At 41.5% G+C, this 20,363-nt stretch overlaps 2 long non-coding RNA genes across 2 annotated transcripts in view; one reads left to right on the top strand and one right to left on the bottom strand.

Moving 5' to 3' along the window:
* LOC310677042 overlaps window positions 1-1,293 on the bottom strand; it is a 53,261-nt gene extending 51,968 nt beyond the window's left edge. Inside the window, exon 1 of the long non-coding RNA XR_014510890.1 lies at window positions 1,250-1,293. This is a non-coding gene — a long non-coding RNA (uncharacterized lncRNA). The remainder of the gene's footprint in view (window positions 1-1,249) is intronic.
* Window positions 1,294-7,696: 6,403 nt separating this feature from the next.
* LOC310677043 lies at window positions 7,697-19,998 on the top strand. Its single transcript, XR_014510891.1, has 3 exons — window positions 7,697-7,821; window positions 10,681-10,724; window positions 19,879-19,998. It is a non-coding gene; the product is annotated as an uncharacterized lncRNA (long non-coding RNA).
* Window positions 19,999-20,363: the final 365 nt, after the last annotated feature.

Raw genomic sequence — 20,363 nt, 5'->3', positions numbered from 1 at the left:
AAAATTATATAGTATTTTAGTAGAGAATGGGAGTAGATTATTATTATATGGTTGGATGGGTTGTGGTATAACATGGGGAGGAGTTTCTATAATAACCATGAAAATATTATGGCTGCAATCCTGTAGTCTCTGTGGCCATGTTCCACAGCTCAAATAACATTTAGATTTATCTTTCTGGATGGATGAATGGATGGATAGATGGAGAAAGTAAGATGTTCAGCCTCAGGAAGAAGTTGTGACTTCATCAAGCACTTCCCAGCTACTGCATAAACCTCCACAGCCCTTACTTTACTGATGCCAGAGTTCTTACATCAGTAGAAACAAAAATGAGGTGTATGGGAGACATTAAAGAAAGGGTGAGTAGAGAAATTGTTCTTCCCTCCCCTCCACCCTACTGCCAGTTGTCCAGCAGAGCTTCAGACATCTTCAAACCTCTGACAACATGGCATCTCCAACCCACCAGTAGCATTCAAATCGATCACTGAATTTCATTTCCAGCCTCAATTTACAGAAGCAGCTACTATGGACATCAGATGTTAAACTATTATTATTATTTACAGCAGGATGTAATATAAAAATAAATCTCACACTTCTTTTCACTTATTTCATTTTTTTCTCTTCATAAAATCACGATGGACATTTATTATATTGACATATATGACACTGAATAATGGTTGTTTTTCATTTAGGGCTTGAAGACCAATATCTTATCTATATTAGTTTATTTGCTGAGGAAATATTGAATAAACACACACTGTGTAGCCTGGTCTACAGCTGGAATTTATGGAGTGAGTAATCCACTACCACAGAAACTGCTAATGGTATTGCCTACTAATTATTTATACATAAATAGATCACACCGTATTTCAAAATACTATTTTAAACAATGATGCCAGTGTTTATTGACTGATGCTATTCTGTTATTTTTCTGCTACTGTGCTATTCCTAAAAGCCCTCTTCCAGCATACCGATTCCATGTTAAATAAACATGTGAGACCATGGTAAGGAGTGTGACAGTTCTTTCCCTCTTTCACCGCTCCAGTTGGCCTCCATGAGTTAGAGGATGAGCTACTGAAAGTTGAGCCTCTTGTACTCATGGAGGTTCTATGTACATGTTAGAAGCCCTGCAAAATCAGGGTTCTAAAATGCATAGGAAGCTCCACAAGGTCCTGCCTTTAGACATTTGTCCTCATGACTGATGACAGGAACAACAATGGATGGTGGAGCTAGCATACTTCTATTCACTTACCTGTTTACTTAACACCAAAAAAAACTTCCTGAAAAAGCTATAGATTCATATTACTGCAGCTAGAGTGTCTATTAACTACAGAGCATTTCAAACTCCCTTCAACTAGTTCTCCATCCATTCTGCCAGCTAAGCATGCCTCCCACTAGTTAACCCCTGCCTCAGCTACCACTAGAATGGAGCTTTCTCTTCCAGCCACTGAACATGCAGAGGGATGAAAGTGCTTTTAGTGGAATCTTTACTGGTGGCTGTCAATGGAAGGCACCAAAAAAGGGCATTCTGGAGATAGTGAGGGATTGAGTAACCCTAAGGTACATTGACTCTTGAAACAGTCCCACTGCCATTGTATGGTGACATTGGGTCCATTGTGGACCAGCCTGCAGCACCAACAGTCTGGACTGATGCAGCAATCAACCTACCCCCATCTTCTATCCTGCCCACCATGTACAGCAGGGCTGTGGATGTGGCATTAACCCCACCAGTCTGTACAGCCCACCAGTTGGCAGTGGGAGGGGGGGGCATGCTCTCCAGATCTTTTGGATGCAATTCCCATCAGCTCCAGGTGGAATAGCAAACAATGAAGGATTATGGGAGTTACAAGCCAAAATATTTGGAGGGTTAAAGGCTGGGAAAGGCTGCTATAATCACTTACCTGGAAGTATTGTTTATTGAGACATGTGAATAGACATGTATATGATTTTGCTGTTATTTTAAAAGCATATTATTTTAATAGCTTCTTTCCAGTGTCCTTGTTTGTAGAAACATCCACACTCTGTACTTTCTGAATCACATCATATGTCTCTATGACTGTGTACACACAACTTATTTAAAACACATACAAAACACATTCTTTTCCTCAAAGAGTTCTGGGCACTGTAGTTTATCCTTCATAAAGCTGCAGTTCCCAGCAACCCTTAACCAACCACAGTGCCCAAAATTTATTGAGGGTAAGAATGTGCTTCTACTTTTGTGCAATTGAATAGGGTATAGTATAAAGTTTCCAGATCAAGGGAAGTAATAGTACCACTCTGTTCTGCCATGATCAGACCACACCTGCAGTATTGTGTCCAGTTCTGGATACCACAATTTAAGAAGAATATTGACAAACTGGAACACATGCAGAGGAGGGCAACCAAGATGATCAAGGCTCTGGAAACTAAGCCTAATGAGGAACGGTTGAGGGAGCTGGGTATGTTTAGCCTGGAAAAGAGGAGATTGAGAGAAGATATGATAGCCATCTTCAAATATCTCAAGGGCTGTCACATGGAAGATGGAGCAAGCTTGTTTTCTTCTGCTCCAGAGGGTAGGAACCAATACAGGAGATTCTGACTAGACATCAGGAAGAGCTTTCTGGTGGTGTGAACTGTTCACCAGTGAAATGAACTCCCAGGAAGGGCGATGGACTCTCCTTCTTTGAAGGTTTTTTAATAAGTTGGCTGTCCATCTGTCCTGGATGCTTTAGCTGAGATTTCTTCATTGCAGGAGGTTGGACTAGTTGAGTCATTGAGTTCCTTCCAACTCTTAGTTCTATGATTCTGTTAATGTGCTTTAAAGGTATAGTGCAGGCTTCCTCAAACTCAGCCCTCTGGATGTTTTGAGACTACAGTTCCCATCATCCCTGACCACTGGTCCTTCTAGCTAGGGATCATGGGAGTTGTAGGCCAAAAACATCTGGAAGGCCGAGTTTGAGGAAGCGTGGTATTGTGTGTATGTTGATACATTACTTTAATTTTTACACACATACATTACTGAATTTGAACAAATCTGATAGCAATTTTACTGTGAAATAACATTTCTTGCACAACATTTAAACTGCAAGTCCCACAGTGCTGTGCAACTGTGCGTGCCCCCAGTTTTTGAAATTTATCTGCAAGCTTTATAGAAAATATAGACAGTACATTGTGGCATGGATCCAGATGTGCCAATGGAAATCTAGTTCTTCATTTCACTAAGAAAACAGAAGCATCAACAGAAAAGACTTAAAACGGATTTTGAGCTATTCCTATTATTACAGCATGACGTTTCTGGTTAAATTAATATGATTTCTTCTGTTGTTCAGCCAAGTGCTATGACAACAGAGAAAGCCAATAACTCTGAAACTGAATTCATTATTAATTATTTCTAAAATGCAGGTCAGATGCACAAAGAAATAAATTACAATGCATTTTACTTGTTTTCAAGTTACTGTATGCCTCTACCTGTACATTTGCATTTCCTTTTGCTTGAACTCTGGAATTTTTCTAAAGCAACCAGTTATCTCTTAATTGACTACATTCAACTGGTGAATCCCTCATACTAGTACACTTTTCTATGGCTACTCATTCTGAATATAGATAAACAAAATTAGGCTGTGTGTTGTTATTCATGTTCTGTTGTTTTTTCCATTTAAATCTTTGAAGTACAATATCATTCTTGATGCCAAAATAGCACTTTAAAAGTTAAGACAACCTCTCCTTGTGTTCAAGGAATTCATGGTGGTGGTGATGGAGGGTCATGTAAGTTGCACTTGCCCTTTCCCATTCCTATCCCTGGGGACCATGTCCCTCAAACCACACATTCAGTTTGCATGTAGGGATCATTGTGAGCCCATAAGGATCCCTATCACATGGAAGAGCTCTATGTATATACCAGCATACCTACCCCTTCCCATATGCTGTGAACAGTGAAACATGTGACGAGAAGAGGGACATGTCCACTGAGTGCATTGGAAATGGGAGCAGGGGTAGACCAGAGAACCACAACTCCCATCACACTTTCCTTGGAGGGGTGAGGAGACCATGTGAACTCTTTAGTGCTTCTTCTTCTGACCTAACATTGTATCTATTATACATATATCGATGTAACTTCTAACATTTTCATAACCAACCGCAAACCTCTGCCCCTTTTCCATGTCCAGCACTGTCCTATTCATGTTCACTTGGACGTGTCCTTACATTTGAAGTGGTTGACTGTAACAATAATTTTAGCCTTATGGTCCAATCCTATGTTTGCTAACTCAGAAGGAAGTCCCGTGGAACTCAGCATGGCTTACTCCCTAGTTAGTCATGTGTTTAGGATTGCAGCCTTATGTCTAGAAGAATAGGAGAAACTGTTCCTTTTAAATTCAGTCCACAAGCGGTCTGTCTGACAATCTCAGGTGAGCATTTCATGTTTGCTATATTGGCAAAGTACTTCTCTATCTATCATGAAGTGACTAGCAATGAAGCATTGGTGACAGGGAGCTGATCTCTATGGATTAGGTCTCTTGGTTGATTTATATTACCTAATGGGCAGGACATCCCTATTGGTTTTCTTGAAGATCAAGAAGAGGTGCACGGATGAGGAGAAAAAGTACAGGTAAGAGTATATCTGTCCTTACTTGGTATTCAATAATGGCTCTTAGAGGTTCTTTACAAAACCATTTATCTTGGAATAAAATTCCCTTGACAAGTGTAAAATCCTTGACTTATTTCCAAGAATATGAAGCCAGCGTGAGCTGTAACTTAAGAGAAGGCTCGTTGCACAATAGCAGAACACATGCTTTGCATGGAAAAATTCCCAGATTCAATCCCTCTGTCATCTCCAGGTAGGACTATGAAAGACCCCATCTGAAACCCTAGAAGTTGCTGCTAGTGGACAATCCTGCGCTAGGTAGACCAATGATCTGCCTTGGTGTAACATGGCTACTTATGTGGGCTCCAAGCAGGGATGCAACAAATATCTACAATTTTCATTTTCTGGAGAAAAATTGCTTATCTGTAGTTGATAGGTTTCCCATCATATAACAAAAGACTTCTGAATAGATATTGTAAACCCACAATAATCAAAGAAGTGACTTGCTGTGCAAGACTTCGTTCCATTACACCAATGTCACGGAATGGGGAAGGATTAACAAAAGCCCATCAGCATGAACAACAGCAAGACAGCCACCTATTTAAATGGAAAACAATAATGAGAAATAGGTTGGCATTTTGCAAAATAAAAAGCCGTTTCTCAGTTCTGTTTAAAAGTCTAAAGCTATAAGTAATAGCAAGCTGATTGGCTGTTTGAGCAGAGAGCTCTACTGCAATTGCAAGCTGCTCAGCTTATTATTCACTGAACAAGTCACACAAAGACCAAAAGTGTTTCCCAGCCCATCTGAATGGTAATAGTGCACATGGGCTAATGGGAGAGGACATAAATTATAGAGTGTCCATACCTCAGTTTTAGTTCAAATGTATTACAGATTTTTATTTGACTTTGTCCAGTTCACAGATTACCTAGTTCCTTTGCTCCCAAGGTTAGGGAACTGTTCACAGAGTTTAAGAAAATTGTTCATAGAGTTTAAGAAAACTCAGTCGTCCAATCCTTCTAATGCAGTAAATCCATTAGTGCAAGATCACTGATATGTGGCAACCCAGCCCCTGCTTAAAAACCTTTAACAAAGGAGTCCATCACATTCAAAATCATTATGTTCCACATTGAACTGCTCATATTGTCAGGAAGTTCTTCCTAATGTTTAACATGCTTTGAATCTTCCTTTAAACATCTCTCAGTGTGAGGAAGCCTGAAGTAGAACTCGTGCATGCAAAGATGTTGGGGCTTGCATCCATATTCCCCCACTTCAGTTTTCAAACTAACAATGCTTGAAGGTGGCTTAAGCCTTTGTGATAATCAGCTGAACTAAGTAGATTTTTGTTATTTAGTTTGCCACCTGTAATTACATACTTGAGTGATTTGTATTCTGGTTGTATTCTGGGAACCTGTCTTTAAAAATGTTTGTATCCCCTCTCCATGTTTCTATAACTCGCTTTTTCTGGTAGTGCCTACCTCTGTGAAAGAAGGGATGCTCTAGGAAGTAATGCTTGGTGCTATGTGCATCTCACCTCTAAGAATCTAACCTTCCCTGGCACACACACCACTATGGTCACACTAGGACATTGAATTCCACATTGTGATGTAGTGACCCCTCCTCAAGGAGTGAGCAATAGCCTGTGAGGTAGAACAAACTGGACAAGACAGCATTCTGGGTTTAAAAATTGCCCACAGCTTTATTGATATCAGGTGTAGGAAGGTTTCAGCTTATGCATTGGGTATATATTCCTCTCAGCCCCCAGGGCTGACACATGACAGGGTTGAGCCTAGGATTAATGGATCCTCCACAAGATGCAGGTCTACATGGATGGCCTTCCAAAACCACTGAAGAAGGCTCTATGGCCCATCTGCCACATGCCTTGGATTTGGGACAGATACTTCGAACAAGAGGGAAGGGTTTAGCAAAAAAGAGTGGAAATTGGAAGTATCAGAGACTGTGACCAGTATCAGAGACTGTGACTAGAAACAGAAATTAAAATCAGGCTTAGCAGGTGGTATGGAAAGAGAGAAAGCAGGCTAAAGGGGACTTCCAACATCTGAAAATCTGGAGAAAGCGGGCAAGGAATCATAGAATCATAGAACTGGAAGGTTCATCCAGTCCAACCCCCTGAAATGTTTAGAAACTATTCAATTATTTTAAATTTATGTTGGTATTTTGAATCGTTTTATCTTCAGATCTTTATTTCTTTCTTGTAACATATTACATTTGAAGAAAGAAGGGCTGCTAGGGATGGCAGAGGTTGATTGATTAGCCCAAAGAAACATCACCGCTCTCTCCATGTCATTAGTGAGGATGAGTAAACCATGTGAGAAAATGCCTCAGTCTTTGCAAAGAGCAGTCTATGTGATTTGAACCACCTGTGGCTCACATACTCTACCAGCCAGCATGTCAGAAACTCATCCACAGCCATCAACTAAATTAGCTCCTTCCATGCTGGGCTGCTGTACTCTTGGATTATTATTTTTTTATAAACAGACCCTGTTTCAAGGAAAACAAGATACATGATCTATTCTGAGCCCTTCTTTCCCTTTGTCTCTTGTATATAGTAGTTTCTGCTCCTAACACAGCCATTTTCTATAAAGTTACAGGTTTTTGTTAGTATATCTGTATACCAGCAGGCTGTATATTGTGGAAAGAAAACAACTGAAGTGCATTTGCTTGTCTTGCACTTTGCTCTGCATATACAAAAGAATTACAAAGAAATGTGAGTTCATATACCTAATTTTGCTTAACAGTACATGTATATGTGCTTTTTTTATTGCTGAGTCGCTCTGTATTGTGTCTGTTTCTGTTTCTGTCTCTGATTAAGGTTCTGATTAATTTTGTGTAAAATGAATCTCTGAGTCCTCCATTCACCCTTACGCAAAATAAAAGTGGCTATGACTTTCTTTCCTTTTGGCAGAAGCAGGTGAAATTTGCAGGCACAGAGGCCCCTCCATAGTAGATTGTCAAAATGTAGACAAACAGGTATGGCTTTTGCGGAGAAAGTAATAGGAAGTCACTTTTCTCCCTAATCCATATCAGACAATACCTTTATTAGTTTAATTAAATCTCCAAAATCCATATTAATTATATTGGAGTGGGGGGGGGGGCTTGTCTCTTGCTCTTTCTTACCGTAGAAGAATTAAGAACTGACTGAGAGACCCCAGACTGAAGATGAATCTGCTAGGACAGGAACATTGTGGCTGAGTTGTTCCCAGAATCAACAAATTTGGATTTGGATTCCCTCTTGAAGCAGCAGGTATGCAGTTTAGGAGTGCAATTTGCACCATCTTTGTCCATAGAGGCCCAGGTGACCTCTATGGCAAACAGCCCTTATCACCTACTTAAGCTAATACATCAACAGTGCCCTCACCTGGAGAAGGATTGATTTGCCACTGGGTCACATGTGCTGGTAACCTCATGTTTACACTACCGTAAAGTTCTCCATGTTGAACATTTCTTATGGACAATGCAGAATGCTGCAGGCCAGTGGTGAGATTGGAGTGGTGCCAACACACTGGCAGAACTGACCCAGCACTCCTGCTGGCATGTATCCATGATACTGTTCCTTGACCCTCCATCTTTCTATTCCATTATGCAGTAGTGACATGGATAACTGGAAATTGGGTGTTTGCTGACACCCCACCTTCCCTGGCCATCTGCTACTGATTGGAGGTCTTGTGTATTTTTCTAGAGTGGACCAAGGAACCTTAGGGAAAATGTATTTAAACCTAAGTTGGAGAAGAACTGTAGAGTTGTATATCTGAGATATTTGTGTGTCGAGGTCCCCAAGCCACCCCCCAAATAACTCACAATGCACACTTAATTTTTGTTTAAGGTTTTTGGCATAATTTTGGCCACAACTTTATTTAAATACAAAACCGTGAGTAGTTGTTTAGGCATTGGTTAAGACTATCTGTCCCCCTGCCTGGGGACAGAACTGACTTCCGGGCACCACCGAAAGACAGTGCGGGGGAAAGCAAGTTGGGGAGAAATGGAGCTGAGTCACAGACCCTCAATTCTCATCTGCATGCTCCCCGAAGGCTTGTCGGCCCTAGTTCCATTCCAGGGATTGGACGAAAAGATGGCAAGCCCCAGGATTTCTTTAACGGAATTCCCTTTCCGCAGCAACCATGGAGGGGCAGGCACAGCCTATCCTAACCCCTCCTCCACCAATTTATAACCAATGCCTAACCGCAACCTTACAAGTTGTGACGATTTGCTACGCAGTAGGCAAAAACCAAATGGCCCAGCCATTCAGCCAGATGGACAAAATTCCTACCAGGCCCCTGCCCCAACGACAGACGACCCCATGACAAGCATAGCAAGGTCAATGCAACAACCCCTTACTCAAGGGCGGGTGGGCGGGTGATCCGTTGCATGCAGCAAAGAGAAAGCTCCAGGCTGTGTGCAGAATATTTAATCCTTTTACCCCTCCCACCAAAATTGCAACATAACTTTTACCCCAGCAACCCAGTGAACCAATCACTGCCCCAGGCCATCTTTAGAGACCCTGCCTGGTAACAGAGGGGTGGCTCAGCAGACCCCACCGCAACACGTGCTCTCCATGACGGAGAACACGCTTTCTCATGGAATCCAAAGTGTTGTATTTCAAAAGTAATGGTTTTTAGCTAGATTAGATGCATGTACATATATAGCTTAACATTATTGTAAGGGTATCAGGGGGTTGCAACTTTCTCTTGGTTGCTAGCAAACTCCCCTTCTTGTAATTCCAACGCGTTTTGTATCTCTGTCCGGAACGCGTTGTAATCTTGGGGCTTTCCTCCAAACTTATTCACTAGCCCTGGGACCTTCCTTCCGATCGGGGTGGCTCTGACCTGACCATCCTGTGCTTGCCTCTCCTCCACCCGGGCTGACAGTGTAGCAACGTGTGCCTCAAGGTCTCGGTTCCTCTCAATTAGCCCTCGCACCATAGCTTCCTGCTCCGTCTCCGCGGCTGGTCCGGTCTGGCTCATCGTGCTGCCTTCACATGGCTACCCTCGAGCAACGTCAGGGACTCTCAGATTGCTGTAAGGGTATCAGAGGGTTGCTCGAGAACAATCAGGCAAATGCCTCCCTGGTCTGTTGTAAAGCCTTGTTATTGGTGCCAAAAAAACCTTCATCATGCAGAGCGCCACTGTTCCGTGGCTTGCTCATTCACTGGCAGAATCTGAAAGTGGGCGGTCCTTAAACCTTCCCCAGTTTCTTGACACCCAGTCTGCGCTTCCCCTCTCTGCGCGGAAGCCTACTGTGCAAGGAGGGCGTGGGTACCGGAGGACCTCTCTCCTTCCCGCTTTGCTCAGGCAAGGTGTCCTGGCATCGCCTCGCCTCCTGAGAGCCCTGCAGTTCCTCTCCACTAGAGGCATGGCTACTCTCCTCCGCTGAGGAGGTGCTGCTTCCCACGATCTTTGGGGGCTCTCTGTAATCCATCCAGCTTTTCCCCTCTCGCCCCTGAGCCGATGGCAGTTCCCTGACAATTATTATAATTTCTGCTGTTTCCTGGACATTATTCAAGATATTGATGGTGTCTGTAAGTCTGCACTTATTATTTAGAAGACCTGCTTAAGTAGGAAAAAATGTGACAGTTAATGCTGGGTAATGAATAGTGCTTATCAACTTTCTGCCTCAAACTTTTGTTTTATAATTGGCCCACTGCAATTACGCCATGAGTGAAACACTATTGGTTGATTTATTATCATTGGTTTGAGGCAGATGGTGGTAAGTGTTGAACTGCACTCTGTATGGCATGGTACTAATGACAATTGCACCACAAATGGCATAGTGTGTAGTTTGATCAAGATAAGTTAATACTTTCTCTTTCTGTAAATATAGAAGGCATTGGAGGAAACAGGGCAATAACTTAGTTTTTTGAAATGTCTTATGTTTCCTTTCCTTAACTACTCACACTCCCTTTATAGATATTATCGGATAAGTAGATTACTAAAGCTGTCTTATCAGCTGATCTAACAGAAAGAGTCTGACCCCCTACTTCATAAAACAGTCTGACAGATATCATCTTGCCACAGATGTCAGTTATTTTCCTCTGAGCTGTTGGGATCACAATATGCGTGATGTGGCACTGATATAAAGAGAATAACTAAGTCGTTTTATTTCACAGGGCTCAGTGAAAAGAAATTTGCTCAAAACCTTCATGTTTAACAGGTAAGTTTAGGTTTTGTGCTGCATTCCATTCATTTATCTTTCACTGAGCCAAATGAATGGGAGATATATAGATAGATATTCTGCATGAGTTTGTGCCATCCAGCCACTGGAGACAAAAAAAAATTGAATATTACCGGTGGTTTATGAGCTTGCAGATTCATACCTAAAGAACTGCCTGTCAAGAAACCAAGCAAACTAATAAAGTCATTCCATTCTGGTATCAATTAGCAACTTGTGATGCCTTCTCTGCTCATGCAGCAAACAAATCTTCATCTCCATTACTGCTTATATTACCATAATATTTTTGTTAGGATGGTAATAATTTTTGTGTCACTGTGCTCGCTCGCATATCTATCTCAGAAAATGGCATAAATAGAGATGGGTGGTAGATATTTGTATGAAAATAGATACTGTGAATCAAATACCACTGGTGCTTTGCTTATGGAAATGCCCACTTGGGGCCCTTTCCCACAAAGATATATTAGTCTACAAGTTTTGCTATGAGAGTGAATGCTACCTCTTTCCAGAGTAACCGTTATAATTTCTGGAATGATGCCCTGGCTTCAATCTGCTGATATTGCTGTGGAATATGAATGTTGGCACTTTGAGGCATCATGTCCTATAAAATCCTTTCTTGCCCTAAGAAGAGCCAGTCATATCTATTTAATTTTGGCTAGCTAGCCATTTATTACAAAGAATCCCTTAGACAAAATGCAGCCGTTTTACAGCTTCTGCCTTTATAAATTCTTCTAGCTAGTTTCATCACCACTAATTGAAAACAATAACAGCATTTTTCTGAGCACTAGAGTAATTAGCAATATGATTTTAATTATGGAGACTTGCACTTTTTTAAATAAAAAAATCATTCCAGTTTCACTCCACTATAAATGATATCTTAATCTTACCTGCACTGCACAATGTTGTTGTTGTTTTTTTAAAAAAGAAGCAGCAGCAATGCCCTGTTAAATTAGAGGGAAATATATTTTATTTACACGTAAAATGAGAAGACATGGATAATTTTTTTTAATCATGCATGGCTATTCTTCACGTTTAATACACATTTGCAGCATTAACCATGGGTGCCCATTAAATTAAACTTGGAATTCAAAGCAGGAATTTCAAACATTTGAGCAGGTACAGTGGGATTCTATACATGTCTACTCAGAAGTAAGCTCCAGTTGGACTTATCTTAAAGTAAGATAGGTATATACAGGATTGCAGCCACAGGGTTGTAGCCAAGTTCTACTTAGAGTAGGCCCATTTAAATTAATGGACCAAAGTATGACTAATGTTAGACACAACTCCTAATCATTATTTATTTAATATTTTCAAACTATGAGAACACTAACCAAATGCATATCTGTTTACTTAACCTATTGTTTGACAACCATCTCCTTTCTTGTAAATTGAAGCTATTGCTATGAGCCCTACCCTCCAGAGCAGGAGAAATCAAGTTTGCTCCATCTTCCATGTGGCAACCCTTGAGATATGTGAAGATGGCTATCAAATCTCCTCTCAAACTCCTCTTTTCAAGGCTAAACATACCCAGCTCCTTCAACCATTTTTCATAATATTTGGCTTCTAGACCCTTGATCATCTTAGTTACCCTCCTCTGCACACATTCCAGCTTGTCAACAACCTTTCTAAATTGTGGTGCTCAGAACCGGACACAGTAGTCCAGGTGTGGTCTAACCAAGGCAGAATACAGTCTGCAAAGTTCAGGTATTCTGGCAATGTTGATTCGACCACACTTTCTTCTTTGTGGTATTGGTCCTTTTGGCAGGAGATGGACCTTACTTGCCACCAGGGAGTGATTTGCGTCACAGTCAGCAGTGTGATAGCCATGTGACACAAACATAGTTCAGTGTCAATCGCATGGTGACAATCAAGATCTTCTGGTGCCAGTGACCTGACTTTGGATGTCTCCAGGTCACTTGCTGTTTTGACCTAGTAGAGAAGAACATGTTCATGGTGCAGCAGCTGTGATATGGACACATCTCAAGCAGCCTTTGTCCATTCTCATTCATGCTGCCAATACTCAAGTGCCCTATGCAGTTGTCTCATGTGTCGTGATCACTCCCAACTCTGGCATTGAAATCTCCTATTAGAAATAGGCTGGGAACATCTTACTTAACTAAGCTTACTTAGTCAAGGCTGCTGAAATGTAGTCATCTTGGACATTAACATTATGCCAGTCTGCTGTTTGACACGAAAGGGAAAGCAGGGAATAAATCCTGTCTTCATGTCTTCTTGAAAAAGTAATTAAACCCACCTAAGGTTCGAATCCCTGTGACAGGGTGAGCTCCCGTTGCTTGGTCCCAGCTCCTGCCCACCTAGTAGTTCGAAAGCACATCAAAGTGCAAGTAGATAAATAGGTACTGCTCCGGTGGGAAGGTAAACAGCATTTCTGTGTGCTGCTTTGGTTTCACCAGAAACGGCTTAGTCATGCTGACCACATGACCCAGAAGCTGTATGCCGGCTCCCTCGGCCAGTAAAGTGAGATGAGCGATGTAACCCCAGAGTCGTCCACAACTGGACCTAATGGTCAGGGGTCCCTTTAAGAGTGCGTATCACTAGCTAAAGCTAGGAGCTCCAGCACACAATGAAATCAATGTAGCAAGTACTGTTAGGAGCAACAGGTTTTAAAGCATGCCATTTTCTCTCAGGGGGACTTCTGTGTATTGTTCATATTTTATGTACAGTCTGCATGCTTTATGTATTTTACCTATATATTTTTACATATGTTATGTTCAATCACCCCTAAGATGCTAAAAGGGAATTGAATGCAAACTGCATAAAATTCCCTGTGAGAGCAACAGCATACTATCAAGAGATGTTGCTCCCGGCAGGACTTTCTACATTGTTTTCAATGTACACAGTGGTGGAAGCCCTGCATTCCAAGTTGTCATTTTTAGGAGGGTGAAATTACTCTTTAGAAATAATAAAAGGCAGGCGAGAAGTCTTTGGACCACAAGCACTTTCAATTCAGTCCACCACATAAGTGTGTGTGCTTTTCTTAATGCATTCATTACACACACACACACACACACACACACACACACTTTTGTCTTTAAAAAGTCACATGGAATGTAAAGGATTTTTCTTTCCATTCTGTGACAAAGCAGCCCAACAACATTTTTGTTTTTTGTCCACCCCTACCCAGCCTGCGTAGTGAACAACTATACAAAAACAATTCACTTTCCTCCATGTGTTAAGCATTTATTTGCACCAACCTCTAATCTGCGAATCTTCTAATTAATATTGTTGTCATCGGGCAATATAATCCCCATGTGGATAGCATGATTTGGGAGAGATGAATATGCTAAGCTCTGTCCCTGCAACAATGTCACTATCCACAGTTCCCACTATAATCATGGATGATTCTAAATCACACCGGTTTTGAATAGGAATCACACACTTCATTGTCATGGAGGGTGACAGTGACAGGGATGGAGCTTAATAGTGCTTGTTCCCCTAAGAGAGTTAATAGTGTGGCCAATTAAAATACTTGCAGAGAGTTTGTGTCATAAAGAAAAAACTTGTTAAGATCCAGTACACACCAGGTCACACCACACCTGGAATACTGTGTCCAATTCTGGGCACCACAATTTAAGAAGGATGTTGACAAGCAGAGGAGGGCAACCAAGATGATCAAGAGTCTGGAAACTAAGCCTTATGAGGAACGGTTGAAGGAACTGGATATGTTTAGCCTGGAAAAGAGGAGATATGATAGCCATCATCAAATATCTTAAGGGCTGTCACATGGAAAAGGAAGCATGCTTGTTTTCTCCTCCTCTGGAGGGTAGGACTCAAGCCAATGGCTTCAAGTTGCAAGAGAGCAGATTCCAACTAAACAGTCAGAAAAACCTTCTGACAGTAAGAGCTGTTTGGCAGTGGAAGAGACTCCCATGAGAGGTGGTGGACTCTCCTTCCTTGGAGAGTCATGGATGCTTTAGCTGGGATTCCTGCGTTGCAGGATGTTGGACTAGATGACCCATGGGTCCCTTCCGGCTCTAAGATTCTATGATTCTAGTCCATTCAGATCTAAGCCCTGATAAATGTATTCATACTCCTGATGTGATGAGAACCTCTGTCGTGTTGCTGCAGCAAAGACACTGCAGTGTTGCTGTTGTTGCTTTAAAAAAACCTTATTTCTTACTTTTCTTATAATCATTGCTTTTGAGTATGTAGCTTTACATACCTAACTGTATATTTAGTAATTTTATGTATGTCAGGTGGAATATAAAAAATATGTGGCATGATAAACAAGTAGTGAACAACACCTCCCCATATGTCAGATTGATGTTTAACTTTTAAATTATGTGAACAAGTTAAATAATCCATATCATATGACAGTTCTTAAGAGCTGAGCCCCTAGATCCTATAATACGTCTTAAGAAAATGCAGTTTAAGAATTTTTTTCTGTCACAACATAGGGTATAAGACTGCACTCAGATTTTATTTGTTAAAATGTTTATCCATCCAGCTTTTTGCTTTCAAAATGTATTTTTTCCCCTGCAAGTGTCTCTCCTTTGTAGAAGCATCTATGTAAGGGAGGCTCATCGTTTAATATATTAGCCTTCCTGAGCTTTACCTAGCAGCTTTGTATAAGCACACATGTGCCACACTAATCTATATGCCGTAATGGATGATCAGAGTGCAATCCTGGTGGCTGGGGGGGTCTGCTTTGTCAGGATGTTCCCTGCAAAGAATGTGTTGGTGAAGAAGTACCCAGCAGAATTAGACCATCCGCCCCTGCCCATCAGATGACTGATGTCAGCTGATGTACAAGAGGGTGTGGTTTTGTGGAAATGGCCCCAGAAGCCAACTTGAACCCCGTGATGGGCCAAGATTGGAAGAGGAACTGTGCGTCAGTGGGTTGAGCATCTGGTTCGCATGCAGGTCCAGGTTCAATCCCCGGCTTCTCCTGGTTCTCTGGGAGAGAACCATGCCTGAAATCCTTCAGAGCCACTCCCAGCCAATGTCATCTATACTGAGTTAAATGGGTCAATGGTTTGACTCAGTACAACACAGCTTCCTGTGTTCCTAAAGTAACACTGAGAGTAGCAGCAGCAGGAATATAGATTAACAGTTTAATTTGCAGTAGGTATTCCCCCCCCCCCCAAAGATGACATGGCTTTAACCTGCCTGTATATCCAGAGTACACAATCACATTATGATTAATAAATTCTCACAATATTTGCAGATTACTCTCCTTAACAGTATGTCCTAAACTGTATTACAGTTATATAAATACGGAGGAATATGTTCTGCATTCTTATAAAGAGCTTCTCTCATTTTTTTGCCCACCACAGCATAAGTAAAATTCATTCCGTTGACAGGATCAAAAGATTAGCCATAGCGGTGAGGGGTTTTTTTGTTTTATTTTGTTATTTTTCTACAGGAAGATCAATCCGGTTGTATGTTTTTGGCATAAAATATTGCTTGGTGCTACTTAGAGGGAAACCATAAATCCACTGAGGTGCTACATTAATCAACCCATCCCTGGCAGCTTAAGTATATATCTGTTAAAATGAAACTCATTGCTTTTACAGGTACATAATTTGATCCCTCTGTCATCCTTTAAGTTCACCCTTAAAGCTCTGCGAGAGATGTGGGTGTCATAACCTAACTTCACAATGAATATTCATTGTATACCTTGCAGGATTCTTTTAAAAAAAAATCAAAAAAGAAGTCATCACACTCTAGGAATTGCTGTGGAAAAATACACTGTTTTTATGTGTAAGCTAGCTTCTTCAAAAATAGTGTAAATAATAATTAGAGATTTAATTAGCTGCTGCCTCCTCAAGGAGCAGGCAATGTGCTGGAGAAGTTGGAATTGATGGGATGCCATGCAGAAGGGGAGATGCTGACCCTGCTCTCCTAAATGAAACCTAAAACCTAATTTTATTCAAATTAATCCCCAGCAAGTCAAGATCATGACTTGCCAACAAGAGGTAGAAAATAAGCCAATAATGAATAAAACTCTGATGAAACTGTTGTGTTGATGTGGCAGGAAAACTCTCCTCCCTGACTTCTAAGCCTTATTCAAGTGGTGTTCTTAAAAATACATTGAGGGAGGTGTGGAATGTGCAGGCCCCAGCTCCCACCATGAGTTGCCTCCGACTTTTGCACATTGGGTGGAAGTGCTGAAGTTGAATTCTTCACATGAACATGCATGGGGTTCCTGATTCTACATGCATGGGATTCTACATGTGTTCAGTCAAACACACTTGGAATCCCCCCTTTCAGCTCAATATAGCAAAGTCAGGGAAGCAACTGCTGGGCCCAGCATTGGAGCCTGTGTGGACATTGTGGGAAGGAGCTACACACATTCTTTCCTCCTTTCTTTTTTCTCTCCTAATGTGTTTTTTTCTTTTTCCTATGAGGGAAAATTTTTGTGTAGAGGAGCATTTTATGACGGGGGTTTTTTTGGGGGGGGAGTAGGCTGTATGCCGAGACCCTTCTAATCCCTGAATCCAGCAAATGTTAAAACATAAGTGAAGTTTTAAATTCCTGGTTTGCTGATAGGCTAGGTAATCAGCCATTAAGTGAACAAAGGAAACAGCTCAGCACCAGAGGGCAAATGTGCAGGGCCCCTTCTTCAACTGGCTGGTAGTTAGAAAGACAGTGGCCAGGGTTGAGAGTTGAGTGATGTGAACTAGAAGCTGGAAGCAACAGGCTGGGAAGCCAGAGAGTTATAGCGATGTTTAAATCCAAGGCTGTGGCTTTTTGGGGAGCAAGACTATCTTGTGATATTAATGCTTGTGAACCCCTCCATCATAGACTCAGGTTGTATATATATGTGTGTAAAAAAAACCACATGTAGTATAAAGACACCACAGTCTCTGTTGTACCTCATTCTGAAGGAAACAAAAATCCTGAATGTGTGCCTGGATCCCCTGGAATCTTGCACTGCTCAGAGATTGGGGTGGCATGCTACAATATTCAATCCTATGAGTGTCCTCCATCTGCAATCTGGAGTGGTACAAGTTTATCACCTCAGTGGAACTTGCAGGCTCACTAAGAAAAACTAGTGAGTAAACTAAGCACAGTAGGCTATGAAGATATAAGAAAGCAAAGGGGAAAACAGAAGCTTCGATTTTGTTTTCCTCTGTGAGGGGCCTGCATTTTATAGCAACTCCCAGTCAATTTTCCTTTTAATTATCTGTCTCGGCTGCAGTTTTCTTACAGCAGTTCAGGACAGCTGGGCCTGCTGTAGAGGACAAGTTGTTTTCATGAATTATTTCTACTGCATTGACTTCCTTCTGATCTCCTTTGTTAATGACTGTTGTATTTGCTGCTACTAAATAACACCTATGCATTTTGCATTAGGGCCTTGTACGGAGCAATCCTAAAACTCAATGTGGGTGGCACCAAAAGGTTATTTCTATCATTGTCCTTGGAAAGCAAAAACTTTAAAATGCATTCCTTTCCCACATTGCCCTTAATTTCACACATAACAGAGTTGGCAAACACACACACACAGCGATGCTAAGGCTAAGGATTAGCTCTTCATTTTCCCCTGAAAACTTGAGCCCAGCCCCTGCATATTGAAGCAGATTTTTTTTTCTTTCTAGTAGAGTTGCTATGTGGCTTTGTTCAAACAATGCCACCCACTGCCCTTATGCTGCCCTGGCTGTGTCCCCAGTTCTTATTTTATTACAAAAGCCAGCCTCTTGACCTGAAAGTGGCATAGATACAAGGCAAAAAGAGCAAGCAGTGTTTTACACAAATGCTGAGGTTTTTTTTTAAAAAATTAATCCTCAGACACTTTCCATTGTTCTTCATCAAAGAGGGAACTAAATGCAATGAAACCTGAGATAGTCAGGAGAGCATGAGACTTAATCTCAGGGTTGTGGGTTCAAGCCCTACGTTGGGCAAAAGGTTCCTGCATTGCAGGGGATTGGACGACCATCATGCTTCTTTCCAACTCTATAATTCTATGACATTCAGAGAAGCAGTCTTATCTAGAGAGGCAAAAGAAAGAAAGACCCATTGCCTAGAGAAGGGACTTCCTGGTTCATTTTGTAGCTCTTTTGTTGGTCTTCCCTGGGCCAGAAGTGAGAGCTGTGCAGAAAGCAGTGTGAAAATCCAGGAGTCTGTCCTTTTTCTAACTCAAGTCTTATTCCATGAGAATAAGGTGGGGTGGGGTTGGAGGGAAAGCAAGCCCAAACTGTCCTGCCAATGGCAACAGAGATCATCACAGATTGTGTGTGTGTGTGCTGAAGGAGGCTGTGGCTTATAGTGGACAGCAGCTCATCAACCATATTGTTGGGGGTGTGACTGAGAAGGAGCAATATATATGAATCCTGCAGAATAGTCCAGGGTTGTTATCCAATCTTCTGATATTTTAGGGTGGTTTTTTAAAAGGGAACTCCTAGGGGTGTGAGGTTGATTGGAGCATCAATGATTGAAGAGAGGGTGAGGTGATTAATCACTTTCCTACCCATTACTAGAAAAATGGCTATTTTTGGCTGAGGGACACCATTTCATTTTCCAAAGAAAGCTAAAATGGAAAGTATTGTAATCTAAATGCAATCTAAAAGTCTCTACAATATTCACATTTTCTAAGTTCTGAGGAATGTAATTGCCTGCTATGTTCTAGAGCTGCAGTCTTGCACGCAGACCTCTCAAATCCCTTTGACTTCAATCGGTTTGTACCAGCCTCATTGTACAGGACTGAAGCTTCTGCTACACACTGATAATGTAATATTTGAATTAGACCAGAGTTCTGAATATGCTTTGCCCAGTATGCTATAAGCTCATACTTCTCACTCAGAGAACCACCACCTTGGAGAAGTCTCTCTGACAGAGGTCTTTCAGGCATTTCCTTTCTGACAACCACGTCTTCCGTCACAAAGGCCTCATTCTGAAACAGCTACTCCCAATATGTTTTACATTGCTGCATGGATGAATGACTCCTGAAACATCTGTGTGTGAGTACTGAAAGCTGACAAGTACAAGACTGGCGGGGGCACAGAGGGAGGGAGGCTCCACTTTAACTTAACATCTCTGAAACAATTACATTTGCATGTAGGACAATCCTCAAGAGAGAACTTCTTTTTTGATCCTGTCAGTTCTCTTTATGGTTTCCGTCTTGAAGACAAGCTTTGTTTCAAGGTGTTCTATTGTTTGGTTTTATTTTTTTCAGAGAAAGAAAGATGAGGGGGCAATGGAGATCAAATGACCACCTGTTAAGGAGACAGGAGTGGGAAGAAAGAAGACAAGCAGGTCCTTTCACCTCAATTTAGAGCTGGAAAAGGTTCAGATAAAGTCAATCACAACAATCGAGGGAACAGAGCAGCTTTACTATCATAAGAGGAATGTTGCAACATTCATTTGGATAAAAGGTGAATAAGAGGGGGCATCATGCAGGCATGTCCAAATTTGGAGTAATATTTATTTTTTAAAAAAAAAAAAAAAAAAAAGCTCAACAACTTCAATCCTAAAAAGCAGTCAACTTCGGTCGGCCCTCACGCATGTTCACTTCATCAAATGTGGCCCTCTTTGAAAAAAGTTTGGGCACAAGGTATATAAAGTTGTGTATGGTGCAGGACAAGGGACGCGGGTGGCGCTGTGGGTTAAACCACAGAGCCTAGGACTTGCCGATCTGAAGGTCGGCGGTTCGAATCCCCG

The sequence above is a fragment of the Podarcis tiliguerta genome, assembly GCF_965153285.1.
Source record: "Podarcis tiliguerta genome assembly, chromosome: 4".
Classification (NCBI taxonomy): domain Eukaryota; kingdom Metazoa; phylum Chordata; class Lepidosauria; order Squamata; family Lacertidae; genus Podarcis; species Podarcis tiliguerta.
Note: the sequence above shows the minus strand (reverse complement) of the source record. Positions and strands in the feature narration are given on the sequence as shown.